The sequence below is a fragment of the Notechis scutatus genome, chromosome 3 (assembly GCF_049901735.1).
Source record: "Notechis scutatus isolate UNSWTSFEM ecotype Mainland chromosome 3, rNotScu1.2, whole genome shotgun sequence".
Lineage (NCBI taxonomy): Eukaryota > Metazoa > Chordata > Lepidosauria > Squamata > Elapidae > Notechis > Notechis scutatus.
The window spans coordinates 61,522,619-61,546,185 of record NC_142011.1 but is presented as its reverse complement, the minus strand read 5'-3'; the positions used below and the strand labels follow the sequence as shown (position 1 = coordinate 61,546,185).

Sequence of the window (23,567 nt, the reverse complement as noted above, 5' to 3'; positions counted from 1 at the left end):
AGGAACAGAAGCTTCTTATATCTGTGTGGAATCTGTCTCTAATCATTACATTTATTAGTCTCTGCTGCTTAAAATTGCATGCTTGATTGTTTTAGTTTAAATTTTAAATGGGGATGATTTGAACTACACCATTTTTTCTGTCATCTTGTGGTCATCAGGATTACCCCTAGAAAAAAATTCCTGTCTAAAATTTTGGAGGTTCTGCTTCCAGTCAGTGTGCAATCTAGATAAATCTATGGTTGACATCTGTGGTTGAGACTTTCTAGTTAGGGAGTCCATAAAACAAACCTTATACAGTAGACTTGTATTAGGTGTGGAAGGAAATAAGGTTTAACTAAGTTTAATAGCATATTATTGAATGAGTATTTTTGCCAAAATACTTACTCGGTAATGACTTTGCTGACAAAACAAACCCTGGAGCTGATAAGACTGTGCTATAGCTGGAATGCATTCCTATATAAGATTATATGAAATGGCTCAAACCTTACACAGGCATTATTAGAATGGTAGGGAATGGCCTTCTTAGTTCATACTAGCCAGTCAAAGATTGCTAGTTGTGATACTTGAATAAATCTTCCATTTAGAAGTTGGTTTGTCTCTAAGTATCATAGAAGGGAAATATAGATAATTATGTTTGCCCTGATTTGGGAATTATTGTGGAATGGTAAGGCAAAGTTATTCTGAATGGGGAGGAAAATAATAAAGCATTGAAGAAAATGCCTGCGAGAAATTATGGTTGTTTTGCATTTTTTAAAAACTAAAACATTAAATTCTTACAACACAAAGATGAGCATAGAGAATTGTATTAGAAAGTTGCTTGTCAGTAACAGTATTGCATACTTGACTTGTTTATGAATGGAAGGATTGCAAAATGGTGGATTTCCACCTACAATGAACGCAGGACTTACTGCCACTTGAGGATGTGCTTCTTATGTGTCATTAGTATTCTGAAGACTGATGAAGAATCAGAGTAACTCCATACCTTCTTCATGAAAGTTAACAGAGGCACAAAATGAATAGACATATTTTCATAGCATCCTGGTAGTATATTTCCAAATTGAAATCCAATTACACGTGACTTTGTACTTAGTATTGCAGCAAAGGAGTAAGTTCAAAGTATATAATGATATGTATTAAGAGCCATGATGGAACAGTCGTTGGAATGCAGTACTGCAGGGCTAACTCACTGCTCACTCCAGGAGTTTGATTCTGAGTGGCTCAAGGTTGACTCAGCCTTCCATCCTTCCGAGGTCGGTAAAATGAGGACCCAGATTGTTGGGGGCAATATGCTGACTCTGTAAACTGCCTTGAGAGGGCTGTAAAGCACTGTGAAGTGGTTTATATATCTAAGTGATCTTGCTCTTGCTATTTTGCTGAATCTATTCTGAGTCTTAGAAAATAGCTTAGAAAAGCGCACAGATTTAAGCACTGTTGGAAGTACTGTTCTTAAAACTTTGTTTCTGAGTCTAGATCACTTATTTTAGCTGAACAACACACAGTTAAGGTTTTATATATGGTACCATGAAAAAAGTGTTAACATACCTGTCTAATAGCAACCTCTAAGTCATAATAAGATTGGAATAGTTCTAGCTTATTTATTTATTTATTTATTTATTTATTTGATTTGCCAATTGTTTACAAGATAATAAGTATAAGTGAATACATAGTTGTGAATACATGAAATGGGTACATATAAGAAAAAATAAAAGAAGAATAAGAGAAACAATAGGACAGGGACGGTAGGCACGTTGGTGCGCTTATGCACGCCCCTACAGACCTCTTAGGAAAGGGGTGAGGCTTAGTATGTTCTTTCTAACTAGCCATTAATGTAAAACTAAACCCAGATTATTTACATTATTCAATAATCCGTACTTGAAACATAGCTTAGAATATACCCTTAATTTCTTAATCATTCATAAAAGATGATCATCACTGGATGATTCCAGATTCTATTATTATGAGAGAGGGATAAATATTTTATGAATGCATTGAGATCTCTGAATAAGCATGCATGGGAGTGGATAGTTAATTGTCAGTCCTTTGATTGATTTTTCTGAAATGTTCACACTGCCAGATTTTTTTTTTTTGAGGGGGGGAGAAAGAACATGTTATATGCCTAGAAAATAAAGTCCTTTGTTGTTGTCGCTTTGTTTTGTTTTGATAGGACCACATCTGTTTGACCTATAACAATGACTGTTACAATCATTTACATGATGATCAAATATTTGTAGTTTTTTAATGAAACAAAACTTTGCTGGTAAGCAGCTCAGATGTACCTGTATTCTGATAGTTGACACCTGGTTAGAAGTACTATTTTGTTGTAGTCTGCTCTTATTGCTTACTGTATCAGTGACATTAACTAAAGTAGTATCTGTGACAAAGTTGGAAACTAATTTCTACTTACTTTTAAATCATTTCAATATTTGATTTATGTTATTTATGTTACATGGGAGAGAAAAATAACCAAGCAAGGGCAGATTAAGGAGCTGATTGTAGAGCAAGGCGGGGCTATTCTTCACTATTAAAAAAATATTATTAAATTTATTTTTCACCCATCTCTCAGTTCAAGGCACTTGCGTTTTAGTAATATGAACATGATATTTCAACTTTTTAAATGCAACTTCCTTGGAGATTTCACTGAACAGTTGAATCAACTTCCTAATGGCATTATTTTAGCTATTTTTTTCTTCTGAAAGAAATATCACCTTTATACAGCACTTTAATTTTCTGCTCTAGTATATATTGTGAGACTATTATAGTCACCTTTTTATAACTTTTTGACATCCAGATGGATTTGTTGGTGGTGGTGAGGAAATAAAATATAGTGTAGCTCACTTTGAGCTAATCATAATCTAACTTAAAAGCAAGCATCAGTTCAGATGAGCAAGAGAATAGCAAAACTGAAAACTTAGACTCTCATATCATAAAGAAATAGAATCCCAAAGTGGTTTTGGGGTAGCTTTTCATTACACTTTTGCACAAAATTATGTTAAATCAAGTGGCGTGAAATGAAAGTTTATTCTTTGATAAACAGCATGTGTGATTTATGTATTTTTAGCACATATCCTCATTCCATCTGGTTGGGAAAAATACCTGAAACTAAGTTTGGATCCACCTGGAGAATGGAAGTCTCTTCTAACAGATCATTCCTTCTTAACTCAATATTCTCCACATGCCATTTTCTATACTGCCTGAGAAATATGGGAGTTGATGTCCAAGTTTTCTAAAGAACATCAGGTTAAAGAAGTGAGATTTAATGAATCATACATTTTGTAACTTTAGATTCTATCTCATATGACAGGTTTAATTCAAGTGCAAGGGAATAAAATGCTTTGTGTCTATTTCTACTTCCTAGTATATCTTCTTATAAAGAGATGGTTTTCCAGATCACTTTTTGGACATTTCTAGAGACAGACAAGAGAATCATATTCTCAGAAATGTAAATAAGAATTTATTACCTGTTCTAACCCCAAAGTCTTCCAGGACACCTTCAGAGACTGATCTCAGGAGACAAACCAACGTTGCAAATCCCACAGAGCAATTTCATTCTCAGGAGCAAACTGGCATAAAAGCATCACCATTCCCAATTTTCCTTTTCATCCCCCCCATGCAAAGGCAAATCTTCGATCTAATGGGCTATATATTATAGTTTATATGTTGTAGGGGCTGGCTTAGCTGTTTCAATTTTATTTTAATACCCAATTGACTTTCACACTTCTCTGTTGATTGATAGCCTTGAATCATATCACAATTCTAGGAGGTCATTTGTCTCTCTTTCATCTTATATCTATTCTTTTCCCTGTTTTCTCCTCTATTCTGCTCTCTACCTGTCTTGCTTGTTCAGGCAGGAGCCTTCATGGATCAGAACTTTGATTTCTTTTTCTCCTCCCCATTTAAATTTGTCTTAGGAATTGCTTCTATCAGGTTTGGGTATGGCATAATATTGTGCATTTGCTTACTTATGTGCCACTGATTTTCCCAACAAAACTCCCTTTTAGCTAATAAAAATCTCTTTTGATGGAGCTGAACTAAATGCACACATTGAACTAAATCATGTTGAAGTCTATTTAGTTTAGCATTGAGTGTTGAATGTAGCCATCCAATTCTGGTCCATTGTATATGTTAGGTATAACATTGATACCAAATATGGTTTGGGTGAATAAATATATAAAACTTAGATATCATGGTTTAAGTGCTTATCACTTTAAGCACAATGCAGCAGGAAATTAGCCGATTAAGGGTGCGGCTAGAAGTTACAATATAAGGAAGCATTAGAAGCTGGAAAGCTTACTGCTTGCTGACTGTCTGGCTCTAACTGTGTGCTACTGTTACTGTGTGCTGCTGCGACTAACTATGATTACTGACTGTGAGTTACTGTGACTGAACTGTTATTGTTTGCTACTGTTTGCTGAATATCCAGCGTTTGTTTCTCTGGAGAGTGAAACCGGAGGAGGAAAGATATCTTTATCGGCTGATAAAGATATTGCAAGGACTCTTAACTTGGACTATACTAGTGAGTCTTACTGGATGGAAATACTGTGAATGACTTAATGGACTGAATGACAATGCTTAAACTCTAACTGGATTAAAAACTATTTAAACTACAAACAGTGTTTGTGTTCAGTGTGTGTATACTCTGGGGCCCTTCCGCTCTCCTTTGGCTGCCTGGCTTGACTACTGCTGCAATACTCTTCTAGGGTTAATTCCCAAACCCTAACATTGGTTATGGGCCCAGCAGCATAGTCTAACTAACCAGGATATAGCAGAGAGAGTTGGTATGAGTTGCACATTACTGTAAAAACAAACTGTTTTAATTAGTTTAAAATAGTCAAAATATCTGAAGAGTAATGGCACAAGTAAATTTGTCACAACTGTCCATGATATCCAGGCTGGATGGAACAAACTATGTTTCATGGTCAATGAAATGTAGTTTACTTCTACGCAGAGAAGGTTTGTGGGACATTATAGCAAACCCACCAGATGTGAGTAGCTGGGATCCTGCTAATGATGATGATAACGAAAAGTTACAAGACTTTAAACTGAAGAATGAGCAGGCTTTATGCATCATAGGACTGACTCTATGTGATCAGCAGCTTGTCCATATTCGTGGAGAAGAAAATGCTGCAAACTGCTGGGAGAACCTCAGGAAGATTTATGTTCGGGACAGTGTAGGAGCACATATAAATCTTACACGGAAGCTTTTTGAACGCATCTTCAGAGGAATGGAGATATGTTAGTTCATTTAAACTGTATGAAGAGCATTTTTCAAGAATTGCAAGAAAAAGAGCTTATATTTAATGAACTGCAACAAGTCTACATAATATTATCTTCATTAGATCAAAGCTATGATGACTATGTGACTTCGTTAGAGGTATTGCCAAAGAAAGCCTCTCATTAACCGAGATTACAGGCAGGCTACTAGAAGAAGCCAGAAGAAGGCGTGGCGTGACGAGCTGAGAGAAGATAAGAAAGAAGAGAAATTATCTTCAAAGCTTGAAAGAAACCAGCAAAGCAAAGTAAAGCACCTGGAAGAAGAGAATTTATCTTCAGCGGCATACACAATTAAAAAGTGTTTTAATTGTGGAGGCAGAAGACATTGGCAAGATTCTGCAAAAAGAGAAAAAGCCAGAATGTAAAAAAGCCAAAGAAAGCATTTGAACTAGCCATGTTTAGCAACTCTGATGTGAAGAATAATTTATGGGTGGTTGACAGTGGCGCATCCCACTGCATCACAAGAGATAAGACAAAATTTATAAAAATATCTACAAGCTCTCAACATATATCTCTTGCTAACGGCTGGAAACTGAAAGCTAAGGTCAAGGTTTTGCATGTTGTCCGTACATAAACCAGGATATAAAAATGTTGTATGTACATAACTAAAGTTTAATTTGCTTTCAGTAAGGGTATTAGATCAATTAGGTTATGTAATTACTTTTAAGGATAATAATTGCATAATTGAAAAGATAACAAAAGGGTAACTGCAGCTTTAAATGGAACATTATATGTCTTAGATAATAGTAAGAAAGGGAGGCTCAAACTGTATTTAATAATATAAAACCTCATAATGAATGTATCCATTTATTGCATAGGCGTTTGGGGCATGTAAATTTTAAAATGCTAAAACGTACAGTTGAGTTATCTGAAGGAATAAGGTTAAAACCTTGTGATAAATATTTGCGTTGTAATGTTTGCTGTGAAGATAAGAGCAAAGTATTGCCTGCAAATAGGCTAAATGGTTTCAAAACAAAAGAACCTTTAAGAAGTAGTATTTGCAGACATAATAGGTCCAAAGAAACCCAGTATGGGGGGTGCTAGATATATACTGAGCATTATGGATCATTATTCTAGATATGGGTTTTGCTATTTAATGAAAAGCAAAACTGAAACATATCAACATTTTTTCAATTGGCTTAGGTTTGCTGAAAGAAAGTCTAAGCGACAACTGATAACCCTGGTGACAGATAATGGCATGGAATTTATTAATAACAAATTCCAGAACAGACTTAAGATAGCTGGAATAGAGCATAAGAAGTCTGCTCCATACAGGCCAGAACATAATGCTTTTATTGAAAGAAGAGGCCAAACACTGCAGGCAATGGTTAGAACAATGTTAAATGATTCTGGGTTACCTGATTCTTTGTGGGGAGGCTACAATGTGTGCTAATAACATATTGAACAACGTTGTTAATACAACAACAGGTGAAATACCATTCACCAGATGGCATGGCAGGAAACCTGATCTAAGTTACCTGCACACATTTGGTGCACCAGCATGGGTGCATATTCCTGCACAACTCAGAAAAAAGGGCAACATAGAGCTAAAGATTTTTCTTCGTTGGTTATCAGGCAAACCATAGGGCATATAGATTTTGGGAGAAAGGCACATCTAAAGTGTTATGTAGTGCTAGTGCCCAATTTCTAGAACATGAAGGATGGGAGAAATTAGAACAGGATGCCAATAAAGATGTAATTATTGAATCCTATAGAAATCCCATTAGTTATCCCTGTAACTTTAAAAATAAAGTAAAGAGACAAATACAGGATGAAATAGTGCCCATAAAGGAAGAAACAGATTCAATAGCTGAACAGGATGAGGAAGATGAACAGGTAGTAGTTCAACAAAGTCCTCCTGTAAGCCCTGTAATTCCCAGAAGAACTACACGTATATCTAGACCGCCTGATAGGTACCAGGCTAACACAGTGTGCCAGATTAATCAAGTTCCTAATTCTGTAGAAGAAATTAAAAAGTATCCTACTAAGGAAAAAGAAAAATGGTATGCAGCAATGAATAAGGAACTGAATTCATTAAGTGATATGAAGGTGTATGAGAATGCCAAATTACCTGCAGGAAAGAAATCCATTGGCTGCAAATGGATATTTAAGGTAAAAACAGATAAGGATGGTAATTTAATCCATAAGGCAAGGTTAGTAGCCCAAGGTTTTAGGCAGAATGCTAATGACTACGATGAGGTGTTTGCACCTAGTCTTAAGGCAGCAACCTTGAGGGCAGCTTTAGTGTGGGCAGCTAGTAAAAACTATATAGTTAACCATCTAGATGTGAAACTGCTTACTTGCACGCCCCATTAAAACATATTATTTATATGAAAAAACCTGTTGGTATTAAAAGTGATAATAAGGATAATAATGATTGTTGGTTGTTAAAGAAAAGCCTCTATGGTCTTAAACAATCAGGCTATGAATGGAACCAGTATATTGTAAAGGAACTAGACAATATAGGATTTAAAGCTGGTTTAGCGATCCATGTCTGTTTAAGAGGGAGACAAATGGGAAAGTATCATTATTATTACTATTCACAGATGATATTGCATTGATAACTGAAACTAATGATGAAGCAAATAAAATAATAACATCATTAGGAAAGAGAATAAAGATCAAGCAATTAGGGGAGATAAAGAAAGTATCTCGGTTTGAATATAAAGAAAACAAGGAAAGGTTTTAAGATATCTCAGGAAGATAAGATAAGCAAATTACTAAAAGATTACAAGATGGAGCTTTGTAAGCCAGCTAAGACTCCAATGAGTCAGGAGTTTAGCAACACTGATGAACAAAGCCCTGAGTTTGATAAGGTGATTTATCAATCTTTAATTGGTAGTTTGAGTTATATTAGTAATTGGTCTAGACCAGATATATCGTACTGCGTGAATCAGTTGGCTAGATTCAATTCTGCACCATGTGATAGACACTGGATTGCAGCTAAGAGGATATTAAGATATCTTAAAAAGACAATGAATTATTCATTGTATTTAGAACCAAAGGGTGATTTAATTCTGAGTGCATATGCAGATGCTAGTTTTGCATCAGAAAGAGACACTAGAAAGTCGACTTCAGGAACAGCCATAATGCTGGGTAAGACATTAATAGGCTGGAAGTCAATAAGACAACAGCATATAAGTTTGTCTACTATGGAGGCAGAATTCTCCTGTTTATCATTGTTATGTACAGAATTAATAATGTATAAACAAATGTTAATTGATATAGGTATAACTGTAGATTATCCTATAATTATACATGAAGATAATCAGGCAGCAATTCAAATGGCCACAAATATTGGAGTAAAAACAAGGAGCAAGCATACAGATCTAAGATACCTAAACATGAGACAATCTGTAAGAAGTAAGATGATTCAGCTAGAGTACTGTATGTCGGAGGACAATTTAGCTGATAATTTTACTAAAGCCCAAGGTGCCAATAAGCACCAGGAGAGTTGTGAAAAATATGGGATAAGATTGTAAGGTATTATATATTTATTTCACCCAAAAGGGGAGTATGTTAGGTATAACATTGATACCAAATATGGTTTGGGTGAATAAATATATAAAACTTAGATATCATGGTTTAAGTGCTTATCACTTTAAGCACAATGCAGCAGGAAATTAGCCGATTAAGGGTGCGGCTAGAAGTTACAATATAAGGAAGCATTAGAAGCTGGAAAGCTTACTGCTTGCTGACTGTCTGGCTCTAACTGTGTGCTACTGTTACTGTGTGCTGCTGCGACTAACTATGATTACTGACTGTGAGTTACTGTGACTGAACTGTTATTGTTTGCTACTGTTTGCTGAATATCCAGCGTTTGTTTCTCTGGAGAGTGAAACCGGAGGAGGAAGATATCTTTATCGGCTGATAAAGATATTGCAAGACTCTTAACTTGGACTATACTAGTGAGTCTTACTGGATGGAAATACTGTGAATGACTTAATGGACTGAATGACAATGCTTAAACTCTAACTGGATTAAAAACTATTTAAACTACAAACAGTGTTTGTGTTCAGTGTGTGTATACTCTGGGGCCCTTCCGCTCTCCTTTGGCTGCCTGGCTTGACTACTGCTGCAATACTCTTCTAGGGGTTAATTCCCAAACCCTAACAGTATAAATCATAATCAGCAAACAATATATAGTTTAATATGTCAATTCAGTCTATACCAATCACAGTGGCTCTGCATTCTAAGGTACAATAGACAGTATACACATCCTAAAGTCCCTGTCTTGGTGGGACTGCAATATAGTCTCTAGTCTAAATAAAGACATCACAGCCTTTGAATTAATAACCAATTAAAGAGAATTTCAAGGAAAACTTTCCTGTCCTTTGCGACACCTAACAAAAATCCATCCAAAACCCTGCAGCAATGTGATCAGTCTGATCAAGAATTGCCATTCAATTTCCCACCTTCGCTACTTTTAAGAAATGCCTCTTATCTGTGTTCAGCAGCAGGAACAGCATTGGGATTGAATAGTAAGTTCTAACACAGTCCAATAGTGACCTATCTATAAGCAAACCTTAGCAAATAGGTCACACAAAAGATGGCAAGGGCTGATAGGACTTTGACTGGAGAGATAGGGCTTAGATTTAATTTTTGAGAACTATTTCCATTTCTCTGGGGGATTAGAAAGTCGCCTGTGGGGGAAAAGAACTGAATTAATCATTCTTCTACCTGCGGGCTCTTGCTGTAATCTTCAAATGATAGTATCTCCAGATTGGGATATGAAAGTAAATTGGGCTCAGTTGCCTCTGTGTAGCTGTTTGACCCCAAACATCCACAAGATGCAGAAAGTGTGTTTTTGCTTTTATCCAGTGATTCCACCACCAAGAGATCTTGCTTAAAGCGGCGTTAAAGATATTCAGAACCAAACCAATTTGTAAGCTTCTGCTTTTAGCTTGGGACTTTTCCCCCCTTTTTTCACAACAATTCTATCCAGAGAATGAAATGCATAAGACAGGTGGCAGAACGAGCCCATTTATTCTACAAATGACTGATAGATTTTTGGTATAACTTTCCCAATTCATTGCACTATTTTTTAAAAAGAGCTGTCTGGGGTCTACCTGTTCATAACATGTAACAGCTTGGAATCTCTCTGAGAGCAAACAGATTACATTACTGCAAGCCAGATTTGATAGTTTAAGTCTTGATGGACGGTTTGGAGAAAGTTAGTGCTAAAATTATATGTAACTAGCCCTTTTTAATTCTGTGTTCAAACTTCCAGCAGCAGAAGACTGGGATTCATAATATAAGGTTTCTCAGACATTTCCTTGAAGCTCCAAGGGGATCCAAATGGACATACTTGCCTTGTAAACAGGCCCTGCCTCCTAATGCCCTATGACTGTATCTATCCTCAATCTTAGTTCCAGGATCTTATCTTGCTGAATAGAAAAAATCTGGATCTGCTTATGTTTATCTGAGCAGAAACTTCTTTTGGACCTTGCCATTCCATAAACTTATTTTTATTAATTCATTTTTTACCACAATGGTTTTTGGCCAAGAGAGTAAGGCTCTCCTCACATTCATATCACTGATAAATCAAGGACCACAACCACATTTGGTTGTGGTGGAGCATTCAAAATATGTTAGGAGGCAGAACAACTTGGTTTAAAAACCTTATGCAATCATGCCAATGCCTAAAACAGTTATTATAAAAGGCATTATTTTTGTAAAGTTACAGAGTAATTTTATTCTATCAAATGGGCATTGTGAATACATTTGTATGTCTAATATAATGAGAACAGATATTAATATTCAAAATCATTACCAGGTATTGTGACTTATTTACCTCTCCATATTCCTTGGACCAACCCTTGACTCAATCCTTCATATCCCTTGGGTCAATATTTGTTGTATTATTCAGTCATCATCCTAACTCCCTCCTCTGGCTTTCTGTGTTGCCTCCTAAAGTTATCACTACCTCTTGTTCTGTAGAATGACTAGCATTACCGAGGCACATTTGCAGTGATAATGGTTAGTTCTTGTTAACAAATCCATGTTTAGGACAGCTTTTCTTTCACCTGCCATGATTATAGGAACCACTTTTGGGAGGAACAGCTATATTCACAGAACCTATATGCTCTAGTCATCACATTTATTCATGTTGAATGTCTGAATAGTAAGTCATGTAACATTTGTTTTACTGAGGCCTCAGTGAGAAATTAGGAAAACTGCCTTCTTTTCGTCCAAGCTAGTTTTCTGGCCTCAAGAAAGAAAATAATTTTAACCTTCATGCTCAATTTGGTGCTCATTTGATATTCTTTGCAGGATTTCTTAAAAGCATTTCAACTGATGCATAACTTTCAACATTGTCGTATAATAGTCCTCATTAATATAATCACTCCTAGAGTTGATAATTCCCCATATGGTATAGTAAAATGGATCGAGCTGGCTTGATGATATTGGTAGCTTAGACAGTTGTTCTCCTCTGACAATTTTTATTCTCATTCACCTTCAATAGTTTTCTAGAGCCTGCTTGCAGCTCATGTCAATCACACTATTTTTCTCACTTTATCTTTTGACCCTTTGTTTCTTGCCTGCCTTGGCAGAGTTCAGCTGAATCGATTTTTACTTTGCTTCATTTTTTTTCTTTCTAAATTGCCCTACACGTGCATCCTGCTCTCCCTAGATCTCTATTCAGTGCATTGAGAAGCTGGCATTCATGTGTGACTATGACCCAACCACTGGAAATGGTTGTCTCTTTGGGAGGCCATGTCTGTATAACATCTCTATTTATAGACTGGCAAAGAAACTTCAATAATAGGAACAAGAGTTCCTTGGAGATAGATTTTTTTTCCTGTTGGATGATTCCAAAACCTTCCAGAAATACTTTCACTTTGCTGTTTTCCAGAAACCTGCACTTATTGTTTACCTTCTAAACCTCTTGAATTAAAATTTGCAGATGTTAACATGTTGGTTGGAATGTTTGAGAATTGGAATACAATATATTTCATTTGTGGAGTCAGAAGTCATGTTTTTCCATCTAGCAACAAATGTTTAGTTACCTGAGATTTGTTAGCTATCTCTGCCTATTTTATTGCTTTTTTTAAAAAAAAATTATTGTCTCTACTATCTTAGAAACTTTAAAGCTTATATTTGTATTATATATTTTTATTTCCTTCTTGACAATTGCAATACCAAGCTTGTAAGAAAAAAAATGGAAAAAAACAAGCAATAAAATGCTCATTTTAAAAATATATATATTAAAGGTCCTTTAAAATCTAACAGTTTATACTGTTTATACTGCAGCAATAAATTAGCAATAAAAGTAAATGCAGCAGAAATAAATATAATAATGTTTAATTCATTGAGTACTGTACATTGGAAATAAAGTATCATTGCACCTGGCAAGTCTCCTTGAGGCTCTTGCATCATAGCTAAACTAAGGATTTTTGAGGTCACTTCTAAAATCCACCTTCGACATTACTCTCTTATGATATAAATAAAAGAATTCCATAGTAGCTCAGTTCTTGTATTTGGAACTTAAAGGAAGTTACTATATGGTCTAAGCACTATTTGGTATCCTTTGTTACAATGGCATTTCCCCAACCTTTTACATAATCTTTGGAAATAATGAGAGTTATGGTCTCCAAGGTGAAGAAGGTATAACATAATGAGTTCTTTGGCTTTCAATGGAATACAATTTTTTTTACAGCAAATATATATTGTGTTCTTTATTGCTTGCAGTATAGTTCATTGAGGAGCACAGTGGCTCCTGAGGTTAGAACACTGGACTGATGATCAGCAGGCTTGTGTTTGAGACCCAATTGCTGTCACATTGCGGAATAAGCTCCCAACACACGCTCCAACTTCTGCTGACCCAGTGGTTCAAAGGCAGGTGACCATGAGTAGATAAATGGGTACTGCTTTGATGGACAATTTCATGGGGGCATGAAAGAAGCCCTAACTGGGCATTCCTCAGACAATGATGATGTCACCGGCAAATCTTTCACCATAGTGGCTTAGAACCAACCTGGCAGAGTTCTGGAAAACAGAAAGTTTGCTGACAATAACAGGCTAAGAAGTCATAACTAGAGACTATATGGTAATGGCAAAGTTGACAATGTATCTCTATAACAGAAGTTTAATAAAATTCAGACAAGCTTCCTTATATTCCACACATTACACAAGCAAGGCAATTTTAGACATTTGGAATATGATTCATTTCTAGGATTTAAACAGACACCAATAATAATTAATGTTCAGTGTAAAGCATAAATATTTAAACTGTAGTTAGCAGTTGGGGAAACAAATGGAAGGAACAAAGAGCATGTGTTGCTAGAACATTTTATTATTACATTTTAAAGAAATCTATATTTAGTAGTTACTCTTTTGTTGTATCTCATTCTTTTTCTTACATTGTTTTGAATTGCATTAACAATAAAAATATGCCAAGAAAGAAAGAAAGGAAGGAAGGAAGGAAAGAAAGAAGGAAGGAAGGAAGGCAGGCAACCAAATCTTTATTTTTATTAATCTCCTAACTGTAGCATGTAAATAAAAGAATACACTCATCCCTGCTGATAAGGGCACAGCTGATTGTCAGCCATGCTTTATTCTAATATGCAGCTTAGACAGTGAGAAGCACATCTTTTCTATGAAGAAGTCCAGTTGATATGGCAACCAGCAAAGTCTCTCAGCTAAAGCAACCTCCATGTGTGACCTTCATCTGAATTTCAGGTGAAGAGATCTCTAAAGCAGGCAGCGTTCTGTGAACATAGAAGCCTTCTGAGCTTTTTGTTAAGTAAATCACTTCTCTTTCTCCTTAGTCTAGAGTATCCCTTGACTCATCTCAAAGAACCCCAGGTCTTCTCGGTATGATTGGTTGACAGACATTTAATATCAGACCTCCGTGAATATTTTCTGCTCACTTGCATTCTTTCTCTTCATGGAAGTAAAGCACTATAATTTTACCCTGGAAGTTCAGATTAGAGGTTCAATTTTCCCCCTAAGAATTGGCATTAATTGTAGAAGTTATATTTTCCTACCTGGAAATCTTCCTAATTTGTTAACCACCTATATTTTTCTGCCTGGAAATTCATGTTCTCAAAGTGGTTTACAAATAAAATAAAACATAGTGCAATGTTAAGAAATATTAATATGAATAAAAATGGTAACAAATTATGCATTTAAAAGATTTTTGCAAAATGAAAACTTGCTCTTATTAAATCTAGTTCACTGTACCTGACCTGTACCAAGAACCTGCTGACTCTCCAAGATTATCCAAGCCCTCCACACCAAACCTCCCAGAATAAAATCTCCCTGCATAAAAAAAATCTTACAGTCTTATTTCAGCAATTTATTGATTTATTTCTTTATTTGCTGCCAATGTGCCAGGGCCACAAAAAGTAGCATTAGAAAGCTTTTATTCATTGCAGGCAAGCCTAGCTTAGTATGCACGTATCCAATATTCAGCAACGTATGGCTGGTTAGAATGCAGATAGATAATTATAGTAATTTATCACTATTATAGTCAGGCAGCTGGCTGAATGGTGTAGTGGCTTAGAGGTGTAGCCTCACCTCACAATCAGAAGGCTGTGAGTTCGATCCTAGGTAGCGGCAGGTATTTCTCCCTCTGGGCACAATGAGTAAATATCAGCTGCAAACTCTGCATTGGTGACAGGAAGGGCATCTGGCCAGTAAACACTCAGCTCTATTTGCCCTGTTTCCACCCCGATGCAAGGGATTACTGGGTTATTAAAAGGAAAAAAAAATAGTCAAGCAGCTGGCAGCTAAAGTGCTATTGTCAAGAACACTCTAATGTATGCATGCTCATGTGCACACTGTAGGTGCTCAGTGGTTTTTAAAATATATTTGCAAAGGTCAGGAATATTCTTTCCAGAGATGTAATAGACTTCCAGCAAATATGGAGAATTTTTCAGCTTTCATTCTTTTCTTCCTCCCCTAAAGATGAGAATATAGCAAAATATTAATAGTTTATAAAACATTTCTAAATCCAACAGTCTTAAATTCAAAACACTCTTTGTGGGTGTGAAACATCCAGCTCTGTGTGTAAAACAGATTGTTTTGAATATTATGGAAGTGTTCAGAACTCAGGTTAAAAATCAAAAGCATTTTGTAAGTCTCTTGCAAGAAAATGCTCACTCCAACATTAAATAACCAGGAAACCTTACTTCAAACAAAAAGAATATATGTGGTTTAAGGTTGAACTGTGGAATCCTTGATGCTCTAGGAAGACTGGTTGTTTTTATGCAGATGTTTTGTTACCACAATAGGTAACATCTTCAGTGCAAGAAGAGAGTGGGATTTGCTTTCTGTTTATATATAGTAGCTTGCCCTGTCAGTGTTAGTGTGTTGTTTTCCCTTGATAGTTTCTTGATTAGGTATTGTTTACTGCATGATTGTTTGCCTGAGTTGGTAGCTCTTGATTAGGGTATTGTATACTGCTTGGATGTTTGTCTGGCGTTAATCCTTCTTTTCTGGGTGTTGATTACTGATGGTGAGATATTCTGCATTTTTGTTTTCCTTTTTTAAAAATGTCTCTTTTGAATGATGCATAAATGTTGTTTATCTCCATATGCCTCTTGATGGCTGATTTGTCTGAGTGCCATGATTCCAGGAATTCCCCAGTGTTTTTGCATTTAGTTTGGTCAAAGATGCTCACAGTTTCCTAATTGGTCTTATTTCATCAACCACCTGAGGAGGATATCCAGTTAGGGCTCATGGTGAAAGGAGGGTCTCCACCTTCTAGTCATGGCCCTTGAGCTCCACCACCTTCCTGATTAGATTCATGCATAATTTCTTATGATTATTTCTGTAGTTTTCTGCTGCCACCATTCCTCTTCAGATACCTTGACCATGGTCCTCCTGTTTTACACCAACTTATTGCCCTGTGAACTAGGCATGATGATGATAATGACAATAAGGAAGGTAATAATGATGGAATAGTAATGGTGATAATAATAATTGTGAGCAAGGAAGATTAAAACAAGTAGTGTGATTTCCTGCCTCTTGTAGTTTTGAGAAGAGCAACTTTGTCTCCTTCTGAAGAGATGAAAATGAACATAGTTTTATTATTTAACGTGAGTTTTACTAAAAGCAAATAGAGATGAAAATGAACGTATTTTTATTATTTAACGTGAGTTTTACTAAAAGCAAATAGCTTGAAATAGTAAAAGCAATTGGAATTGGGTGAAATGATGCTGATAAGATCACAAATAGCATTTCAAAGCTCAATCTCCCATAAACTTATATTGACTTATATCAGGGGTGTCAAACTCATGTCGTAACAGCAGCACCATGTGACATATGGGACTTTCCCCCCCTTTGCTAAACCGGGTGTGGGTGTGGCCAGCATGTGATGCATCTGGCCTGCAGGCCAGGAGTTTGACAGCCCTGATTTATATTGTAGGAGATGACCAGGCTGAGCCCAAGGGTGGAGTCAAACACTTTGGAGTCACTCCACTCCCACAAGAGATCTAAGTCCAGCCCACCTTGAATCCCTTCAAGTCTTATCTATGAATTAAACTCCTGTTCTTGATTACTTCTGCCTGATGTATATATAGTCATATGGGGAGCCTGGACAAAAAATGACATGAACATGTTATGAAATTCAAATATGTTACTAGAGTGCAACATGTCAGAATGTAATTTGCACAAAGACAATACACTTCTGATACAAAAATCTGAGGCAAAAGCATTGAAACAATTAGCAAACAATTTTGAAAGTTAAGATACCATGAAGATTAGCATAAGATTTCCTCAACCCACTTCTCTAGTTGGCTTCTACTGTCCACTACCTGGCAAGCTAAATTTTAACAGCACTTCCTCCTAGCTTCTCTTGACTTCCTGGGATTTATGGTATCATATCTTTTAACCTTTAGACTGTAACCCTTAGCTTACAGTGGGAAGCAGACAGCTTATTCTGCCTATAATTCTCCTCTTTGTGCAAACTGGCTTTTCTATGTTTGGAAGAATTTCTTGGTTCCAAATTAAACTCTCCCCGCATCTAGCCTCAGAGGAGTTCATCCCCACTCCTTCCACAGTTCCTCTCAGCCAAGCATTTTCCTGGAAACTAGCTCACAAAGTCTGTGTGGTCATTTCTTGTCTCAGTACCACTTTCAACATTTCTTTCTTTCAGGTGTTCTCTCTTCTTCATCCCCTGCCAGGGAACCTGTTTCCTTTCATGATTTTTTTTTTTAATATCTTCTCCCATTTGTCTCAAGACGAAGGTTTTTGAAGGAAGGAAGGAAGGAAGAAAGGAAGGAAGGAAGGAAGGAAAGAAAGAAAGAAAGAAAGAGAAAGAAAGAAAGAAAGAAAGAAAGAAAGAAAGAAAGAAAGAAAGAAAGAAAGAAAGAAAGAAAGAAAGAAAGAAAGAAAGAAAGGGGAAGGGGCTGGAAATATTTTTTCTGCTTTTGGTTGAGCAAAACTCTTTTACCCTCCAGGAATTCAAACATTCAAAGGTTTTTTGTTTTTGTCTTGGCTAGGTGGATCATGCCTTGTGTACTTGCTTGCAAGTGAGTAGAAAACAGGTTACCAAAGGGAAATAAATAAGTAATCCAAGAAACATGGAGTAAAGTAAAGTAAACTGGGGAATCAAAGTGACACAGAGTAGTTGCCAAGTTCACTTTTCCTTGTGAAGAAATTAAAGAAACAAATGTGTGAGAAAGAAATACATAAAAGAAAATGAAATAAAGTTATTTCACTGAATACCAGCATCTGATTAACAAACTTCCCAAATAAGAATACACAGGTTACAGCTCTATCCTTAGTGATTCTAAATGACACATAGCTTAATGATAAAGTATCAGAAGTATCGTAATATGACAATGTATCCAAAACAATTTGTGCCATGAAGTATTATATGGGAAACATTCATAACACATTTAAAGACTATTGTTTGCTGATATTGGTCTTTGCACTGTATAAACATTGTTGATTCTCATGGTGAGTTGAGATGCAATATTTATATATAGGAACAATATTTACATTCTTTCTATAGCTGTTTCAAGGCCATGTTGGTCCTTTCACTCAAAATTTATGGATTACTTCCCATCAAGCATCCATTACTTTTGTCAAGATTGTGACCCTTCCATATTATATAGCACATAATAGTAGACTGTAATCCACATTCTTATTTATATCAAGTTAATATTTTGGTTGTCTTTAACACTAGCTTATTCTGTTAAAATCAGCATCATAATCCAGCAAAATTTATTGATGTCCATAGCACACAAACTCACTAGAGGTACTAACTTTGAATAATAATGAACAAACTTGCCATTCTGTGCACAGCATCCTTAGAGTAATTGAGATAAATCCTGCCTAATTCATTAAAACCTATATGCCATCCTCTAAGGATTTCTTTTTTATTTGCTTCAACATGAAAAAAATATAAAGTAGCTGCAAAGAAAAAAAAGGCAGCAACAGATTTTACTTGGACGATGGAAATTATCTAAATATATTACTATGCATTAGGAAAATTAAACAAGACAAAACAACAAAAACAACAAAATTGCTACTTAAACCAGGATAAGCAAAAGAACTGGTGAAATCTGGAAGCAACAGAGTTGCCTTCCTCCTTCTATAGTTTACAGTATATCACAGGTGAGAGTAATAGGTTCTTTCACGTAAAATTCAATCTTCCTGGATATAAATTCAGCTCTGCTGTATGCAAATTAAATTATTGGTAAGGTCCATTCTCAAATACTGTGGGATTTTGATGTTCATTTTTGTGTATGCCTGTCCAACCCTATGTATGCTTGTGTATATATTTAATTCTGACAAGAAACAATAAACCCACCTTTCAGCTAATTTAATCCAGAATCAGTTTTTTAAGTCAATCAGTCAATTTATCTTTCCTAAGAAGGTATCATTTGAGATATATAGGATAGCAGAATTGGATGGATGGATAGATAGATAGATAGATAGATAGATAGATAGATAGATAGATAGATAGATAGATAGATAGATAGATAGATAGATAGATAGATAGATAGATAGGCAGGCAGGCAGGCTGACTGGTTGACTGACTGACTGACTGACTGTATTATGGTGTTCAGAGAAGATATAAGTTGTTACCACATTGTGCTGAAATTCTTTTGGATTTCCAGTTCACAAACTGTGCTTTAAAGGTAAAGGTTCCCCTTGCATATACGTGCTAATCATTTCTGGTTCTAGGGGGCGTTGCTCCGTTACAAAGCCAAAGAGCCAGCACTGTCTGAAAACGTCTCTGTGATAATGTGGCCAGCATGACTAAATGGCAAAGGCGCACGGAATGCTGTCACCTTCTCACCAAAGTGGTCCCTATTTTTCTACTTGCATTTTTACATGTTTTCTAACTGCTAGGTTGGCAGAAGCTGGCACAAGTAACAGGAGCTCAGTCCGTTACATGGTCCTAGGGATTTGAACTGCCAAACTACTGACCTTTCTGATTGAGAAGGTCAGCGTCTTAGCCACTGAGCCACCATGTCCCCCTAAACTGTGCTTTAAGTTGTGCTAAACCATTTCTCATATTTTCAGAAATCCACCATTCTATGAGAGGAGACAAATTGCCCCGCACTAGAATGTAGGACAAGAAAGATTAAAGGAATTATGCACTTTCAGAATTCAAAAGAATACCAAATAAATATATGATAGCTGTCTATTAAAGACATCTCCAGGATTCAACTCTTTCATCAAAATGATGAAAGCAGTGTTGTCCTTTACAATACAAAATCCAGTGCCTTTTGTATATATGTACCATGTCACAGTACATATATAAAACAGACAGAACTTGCATCACATTAGCACAGTGCTTCTTTTGACATATTTATCTTGAAATAATAATGGACTCCCTTTCCCTGACAATTTTAGATGGAGTCAAGGATGGATGAGTAGAGTCCTACACTGAACAAGTGTTGGATTAGATAACCCTAGAGTTCTCTTCAAATTCATAGGTTCTGTGACTCTTTGATCATTCACTATTTAAATTAGAGGTGTACTGTCTGATTATCGAGAACCACACATGTTCTCCAAAAGCTTTAAAACAGTCTCCAGAGCCCCTTCAAAAATTGTTACTGAATTTTTAATGGGACAGAAGATGGATATTATGAAAATAAGAAAAGAAATTTAATTAACTCAATTGAAACAACATATAAATATAAATTTATAAACGTATAAATACTGTATAAATGAAATGAAATCAATGGTATGTTTGCCTTGCTCATCCTACTTTTTGGAGAATCCCTCAACATACTATTCAGAAACCCAGTCAACCTCCTCTTATTTAAAAGTTACAAGCAGCATATTCCTTTACAGCCATTTATATAATCCATAATCTCAAACTGTGAAGAAAAGAATGAGCATCATCTAGTTCACAGAGAACTGGAAGTGTTGGGGAAATATGGCAGAAACTCTTTAATGCAACAATAATTTTTATTTTATCTCCTGCATATTCCTTTTGTATAGGTTCTCAGTAACTGGGTTTCATTGAACAGAATAAGACCTGAAGTTAGAATGTGATTATCTGAAACAAGATAGATACAATTTTAAACTTCTAAAAACCCTTAGAAAATAACAATATATTTAACACTAGCTAATTTTCTTAAAATGAGCATTTTAAATTTGCTTACATGGATGCTGGAATAAATGGAAAGCAAACCCATGTCACTATTTTTAAACACATTATAAATTATAAAGTAACAAATCCATTACGGTATTGTAATGCAGGAGTTCCTAACCCCAGTACCAGTCTGTGGCCTGTCAGGAAATGAGCCACGCAGCTGGTGGTGAGTGGCAGATGAGAGAAACAGTTCATGCGCAGGATCTACATTGTGCATCCTCCCCCAATCTGTGGGAAAATTGTCTTCCACGAAACTGATCCCTAGTGCCAAAAAGGTTGAAGACCACTGCTGTAGTGATTTTTCTCCTCTGTTTGTCATAATATTTATTCATTTCAAAGTCCACTGTCTTTCCTCAATGAAAGTGTGTTCACAGGACAGTTTGGTGTAAATAATTTAAAGAATATGACATTAGAGGCATGTGTAAGAATTGCTATTGTGATCCAACCCTTAAATATTGACTTATGCAAAACTGTGGTCCTAATCCTTTCTTGGTCATTGCCCAGAAGCATCTGATAGGCCCTACAAGTACTGTATATATGTGTCCTTCTCACAACTGATGTTTTATACTTCATACATTCATTACTGTTCCTAATGAAATAACATAGCAATATTTTTGGGAAAGATAAGGGAGGGGTGGGGAACATTGCTTTAAACAACAACATAAAAATACTGAGCTTACCTGTGGAAACTTTTAGTTTGCATCATACTTTATAATAAGTCTTTAGTCGCTATGTATGTATATTTGGGAAAAGTTCATTAGGTTCTAGAAAAGTCATCAGTAAAATATAGATCATGAAGCACATGACCTGTCTTTGCTTCTTGATATGCCCTTGACTGACTATCATCCATCCTGTCATTTGTAATTATCTTGTCTGTCTCCTTTACTTTTCTAGGAAGATAACTCTTTTCTTATTTTTACCTGTCAGCTTAAAAGAAGTTTTTCTCCCTTATGCTGGTTTCTGGTAGATTGACTTCCACCTGCCCCTGATGATGTAAACGTAGGAAATATCAAGTTAGAAATGTGGCTACTAGTCAGGAATCTTCATCAAAGGGAACCAAATGAAAGTGGACTGAATACAAAAGTGAATGTCCAGAATTACACTGAAGTGGTCTGGGGTGGGGGATGAATGAGGATTAGATGGAAAAATCAAGATTTGAAGGAAGGGTGAACGGGGGGGGCAAGGAAACTGTGGCTGGACAGAGTTGATGATATGCTGAAAAAAAGAAAACAAAAGAAATGAGAGCTTTAAAAACAAAATGTGGAATGTGGAATCAAGGGAGGATTTAATGACAGTAAAACATAGACAGATATAGTGAATGTTATTGGGGTACCTAGTTTTAAATACAAAATCCTTTTCTCTTTCATAACTCATGCAGATATGTAATTTCTGTAATTTCCTTCATGTTCTTGCTTCTTTTCTGCTCTGCATAATGTTGTTTAACTTGAAAGGAAGTGCATAATGGGTTTGAGTGTGTACATATTGTAGCCAGTTAATTGCATGAATTTTAACTGGTTAATTATTCATTATTCGAGTTTGTTCAGTGAGATCAAAAAGAGGGATTTTGCTGAGGGTCCCATCTTTGAGGGGAATGTCACGTACAGGGACTCTGGGAATAAGCTTTTCAATTATGGACCCCTTTATGGAACTGTTTACTTATATTACATATACACTGTATATGATCTTCTGCTACCTTATTTGGCTTACAAAAAGCTATAAAAACTTGGATCTGGGGAAGTAAGGTTTTGTTTATCTTCATAGGCACCACTGTCATAGTTCTTTGATTAAATGTTTTCTATAACAAAATATTTTTAACTATACGCTGTGGAATTTTGTAAGCTGCTTAGAGCCTGTGAGAACTTATTGTCACATAAGCCTTAGTAAATAAAGAAATTGAAATAATCCCAACTTTCCATTAAACCGAAATAATTAGTTCTCATATGTGTACAAACATACCATTGTTAAAAGAGAGATTCAGTCCTCCTTAATAGAGAAGGGAGAAATGTTTATTAAACAGACTCTCAGTTACATGCTTGAAATACTTGTACTAAAGACAATATCTTTTTAAAATAAAAGTACATTTATTTATTTATTTGATTTGATTTGTCAATCACTTACAAGATAATAGATATAAGTATAAACATGAGTAAGAATATAGGAAATAGGTATGAATAAATAGGGACAATAGTTTAGGGACGATTGCACTTATGCATGCCCCTTACAGACCTCTTATTTAACTTATTCCCAATTATCAATTATCAATTCCCAATTGATTCCAATTTATTTTATTAACTGATTACATGAATTGTTGGCCTTTTCTATGATTTCAAGGTATTTGGATACATCTGTTTGTACACTTAATCATTTAAGGTATTTGTGTTACAATCAGGCAAACTACGTAGATCTTTGTTTCTCTGCTTTCACATACAAACAAGCTCCATGGTATCAGAAAACCAGAATTCAGTGAAGAAACTCTTTGATGTGTCTTGGAGTTTCTGAAGTGCTTGAATTCACATTTTTTCCCTTTTTCTAGTAGACCTTCATTTCTCCCCAAGTATTTTTATTCATACTTAAAAGCTTTTTTCTTCATAATTAGCATAATCTATCCCTGATTGGATATCTTGCTGGTGGGGGATTCTAAAGGACACCAAATTATGACCTCATTGATGATCCTCACTCTGTCAAGGACCTACGAGTACTCATATCTAATGACCTAAGCGCCAGAGCTCAC

The 23,567-nt window shown here is 35.8% G+C and overlaps 1 protein-coding gene across 1 annotated transcript in view; it reads left to right on the top strand.

Moving 5' to 3' along the window:
• The window catches only part of BEND5 (BEN domain containing 5), a 904,791-nt gene that overhangs the window by 683,025 nt on the left and 198,199 nt on the right, over positions 1-23,567 (top strand). The window lies entirely within an intron of this gene.